Genomic DNA, 5,069 nt, shown 5'->3' on the forward strand with positions numbered 1-5,069 from the left:
TGGGGGGGGGGGTTTAAATGTTCCCAAACATTCTTTTATGTGCTGGTTAGTCCTGCAAGACAGAATCCTTTCTCAGGACAGGCTCCTTAGAAGAGGGGTGATTGATACAAATAAATGATGTCTCTGTGCAGGAGCTAATTGTGAGTCCAAGAATCATTTATTTTTTGAATGTGCTTACTCTAGTGAAGTATGGAATAGCATTGTGAATTGGTTAGAGTAGTTCAACTGGAGGTCTTGTAATTGGCAACAAGTTATCCACTGGTTCTCTGTCAGGTTACGAGGGAAGGGTCTCAAACAAGATTTGAAAAGGATGGCTATAAGTGCAACTATATATAGCTTATGGAGGGAGCGCAATGCAAGGATTTTTCAGAATAAAGCTAGGATCCCAGAGCATTTAGTCAGTGATATAAAAACTGAAGTTTGGACTGTTTTTCTTCATAAGCTAGGAATTGATGGTGCTAGCACATTGCTGTAACATAGTGTGCAGGTTTTTTTACTTGTAAAGATTTCCGACATTGTGAGAGTTATCTCAGTTTTTAACTGAGCTATCTTGGTGTATATACTTTCACATTTTGGTTGATGAATAAAATTTTCATTTACCAAAAAAAAAAAGTAAAGTCAATTTTATATTGTATTAGTGGGAAATTTTCACGCAAGGGACTTTGTTGATATCATACATAAAAAAAGTGAATTAAGAGGGAGTTTTGTAAAAAGTTCCCTTTAAGGCCATCAATTTGCAACAACCACATGAAGCACAGCCCCCTCACTTCTGACGCATATGTCAGATTTTGGACAAAATCGGACTATTTTGAAGGGATTTGTGAATCCATAACACATCAGCATTTGGGAAGCCACATCAGCTATTTCCCATATGTGTTTGTTTCAAATTCTATAATTATAGGATATGAATTTCACCATGAGATTTGAAATCTATAGGTGTTTTATTATGAGTTGGGATTTCTAAAATATTGTTTGTTTCATTTATATATTAGGATTTGAAATACTATAATTTATAATATTTTATTTGTTTCAAGGTTAAATTGTAGCATTACCAAATGTTAAAAATTTGTAATATGATGAATATGCTATCTTGGTGAGATTACCTCTCACAAAAAGATAAAATTAGGCAAATTGAGAGGATTTGGCAAATTCTAAAATTAGGCCCTTTTTACACTTTTGGATTCAATATTCTAAAAAATTTCTTAAAAAAAACACCATATATGGATTCCCAAAATACAAAAAAACTCACTTTTTGATTCCAAAACTTTTTTTGGTCAATGAAAAATTTTATTCATTCAACCATATGGAAAAATTTGTACATCATGATTCTCATAACATGAGAAAACCTAGTTTTTTGATAGATATACAAAAGATATCACTCACTCTCAAACAATCTATTTACAAAGATAGAACCCATTCTCTGTTTTCAGGAGCTGTAGAACCATAGGAACGCCATCTGAATTGGAGCCACTCCATGATCTTGTTCCATACATTTGTAGAGAACTCACATTCAAAAAAAAAAAAAGATGATCACGGCTCTTCATTGCAGCACCATTGCATAGACAACAAGAATTTGTAGGAAAAATCCCCATCATAGACAACCTGTCTTGCGTTAACAATCTGTTTTTGGTGAAACAAACAGATGATCACGGCTCTCCAAAACTTGTAATCCATATCAAATGTCAAAATTTTTGGTGAAACAAACACCCCTTGATGTTGCGTACAAATGATGTAGAAGGAAGAAAACTAAGCAGAGACCTCATATTCTGACACAACCATCTTGCTTTCCAAAGAAAATAACGCAAACAAACAGCCCTTTAAGAACGACAAAGTCCTTTGAAGTTGCACGGTTCATGTTCGTTACATTGTCAGCTAATTAATCGTGCAATTTTTAAACATTTTTGACACAAATATTCTTGCCTCCTTTCCTTTTTCTTCGTAACGTATAGGGTTGGATTTGGTTTGATCTAGATGTAGAGGGGCAAAAAAAAAATCTCTCTTTCTCTTCATTCTTTTTCCTTTTCCCTTTTTCATTCCCAAAATTCCTTCATCAAAACCAATAAAATTTATGTGATAATCTCAAGGAAAAATACATTTAACATTCAATATGCTGACTTCAATTACATGGTGTAGATTTCAAAATACATCATAATGCAAAATTGTAATATTTGATATCATGTGCTAGTTAGAAGAGATGGCAATAGAATCTATAGAAGGAAAATTAAAGGTTTAATTTGATTGGTTAGAATTATTCTAAACTAGAGAGATATGAGCCACCTGAACTCATATTGCATAAAGTCTTTTTTTATGTTGTTGTTTTGGAAAGAGTCACCTGATCAGGCCCGCTAACGTCCTCTTCAAAGAGTCACTTATTAATTTCAACATCGACAATCAATTATCATAAGCACATAACTTCAGACCTTTTCGTTTCCAAAAATTGAGTTACAGAAAACTAGTAAGTCTGTTAAACTGATGCTTAACAATATAAACCAATACGTAAGAGCATCTCCAACAGTTTTCCCAAAAATTTCTTCAAAATGGGGAAGCAAAAGTCATATTCTCCAAATTATTTTTGCTACAACTCTAACAGCTTTCCCATTTTGAAGAATCTTGTATTTATTACAATAATAAAAATATTATACATCCCTATTTTGGGATACTCTTATGCATTGGAACTACCTCATGTCTTTTTTTGTAATTACAAATTTTATTTTATATTTATTTTCTCCTCCAACCCGTTTTGAAGAACGTGCTGCATTTATGACAAAGCTCTCCCCAAATATTTGAAGAATGCCCCAGATTTGGGGAAGACTTCCATTTTTTTCTCCTCCATCCCTATTTTGGGGAATGGGATGGGGAATCTGTTGGACCAAAACAAATCCTAAAATTCTTCAAAAGTGAGAATACCAATAAAATGAAGAAGCTGTTGGAGATGCTCTAATAGGTTACTATAGCCCAGACTTCAATAGTAATAAGTAAGATCATAATGTGGATTAATTGTGAGGGACCTTGATTAAAGACTTGAATACATGATATGCCTTTGTTTGAATAAAGAAACATGACCAAAAGATATATAAATTAATCATGCATCTTTAGGAGTAACTTATGATGATGATGATGATGATGATGATACATTGTTCTGAGTAACCACAGCAAAATGTGCAGAAATTTTATTAATCATAAAAATATGTACAAAATATTAATCCTTAGAAAGAACATTTTTGTGACTTTTTTCCTGTGACTTGGATACAATTACAAGTTCCCTCTCAAGTCAAAACACCAATGTATTCAAACTAATAAAAGAAATACAATAACAACACAAACTTTTATTCTAAATAATGCCTAAATATCTCCATAATAAAAGAATACAATAACAATACAAACTTCACAACCAACCGGTTCAAACCCCGTCATTCGTCACATTACTCACAAGCTTCAACCCCAACTCACACTTGGCTTTAATGACATACCTCCTCGTTGTCAACGAACTAATTAAACTTGTACCTAACCCTAGCATACAACTACACATTAATACCAAAAATACCCCTCCCATTATCCCTCCTAAACTCCCCCTCCCCCCCTCTCTCTCTCTCCAGTCAAAACCAACGAGCTCCCTGACTCACCATTCATACTATTCTTGTGGCCTTGATAAAAACTCGGCAGCCCAATCCACTTGAATCTATCTCCATCATAATAAGCGTCAGCAATGAGCCAGTCATAGTCCGATCCTCTTGTTAGGGTTTCGTATCATGATGTTGGTTGAAAGATTGAAGGTGAGGGTTAGTGGGTTTGGATGTTTCTAATTAAGATTGAAATTGGTTAAGTGTGCGTTTTGAACCCTGACGTTGGTTTTGTGAGGGCGATAGATGAGCCAGAGAATGAGTATGAGGAGGCCGGGGTTTTGATTCGGGTTGAGAAGAGGCAGCAGAAGTAGCCGCTTTGTCGACGCATAATTTTGATATGATCAAGATTGAGATATATATAAGCAAAGAAAACATATAGAGAGGTTGGTTTAAGGAAAAATGATATATCATATTTGAACTAAGTTCTGTATTCTATGTTACTTGTTGTGTATTTCTATATGGAAGATGATAGTGAACTGCGGGGAAAAGTTTGAAAAAAAAAAAAGGATTTTGCCGTGGATTTTTATGGAACAAGGACTTAATTGGATAGAAGATTAACGATTGAGACACTTGCGTATGTAGTTTGTACATGTGGAAGCAACTGAAGCCTCTTGGCGCCTAAGGCTTGACTTCAATGATACGGGTCTACGAAATATTTGAGGTTTAATTAATAAAGATAGAAGTCTTGCAAAATTTTGTGGTAGATATTTTCTTTTCTTTTTTTCTTTTTTTCTTTTTTTCTTTTTTTGTTTCAAGGAAAAATTTGTGTCTAGTCTCCTTTTTAATAACCCCCATACGTTGCACTCCCTTTTAACTTTTTTCCCATGAAAAAAGTTTCTTCCTACTTCTCCCATATCTAGGCATGCCCATCCGGTCTGGGCCGAGCAAAATCGGAGCCCTGACCGGGCCCGAGCCTAAGCGGGCCGGGTTCACCAGAATTTTTTAACTTTTTTTTATTTTTATTTTTTTAAATCTCTTTAAAATTTAAAATATACATAAAAATTAAAGAAAATGCAAATAAAAAACAATAATATTATTAATAACTTGAAATAACATAAATTATAAATACAAAAAATTATAAAAATAAAAGATGATAAAAATAACATCTTTATTAATAATCAGTAAATCCTTTAACAAGTATAAATTTATTTCAGAATTCGTCGCATCACAATAGATGAGTACATCCCAACTAGGTTGGCATCTACTCACCTATATCACTATCATTTGTAACTGTTTTCAAAATAATTCATTACAAATTTAAAGCTAAGAAATAAAAATTATAATTTGATGAATATTATTTAATCTTTATATCTATCTGCTAGTCCCAATTCTTCAAATTTATCTTCAATTCTAGTCATCCGATCGATGCCTTGCGTTCGCTTTTCGTACCTCCACCAATCTTGTAAGCACATCACCGCTTGTATAGTATACAGATTTAAGCATGTC

This window comes from Asparagus officinalis, chromosome 4 (genome assembly GCF_001876935.1).
Source record: "Asparagus officinalis chromosome 4, Aspof.V1, whole genome shotgun sequence".
NCBI lineage: Eukaryota > Viridiplantae > Streptophyta > Magnoliopsida > Asparagales > Asparagaceae > Asparagus > Asparagus officinalis.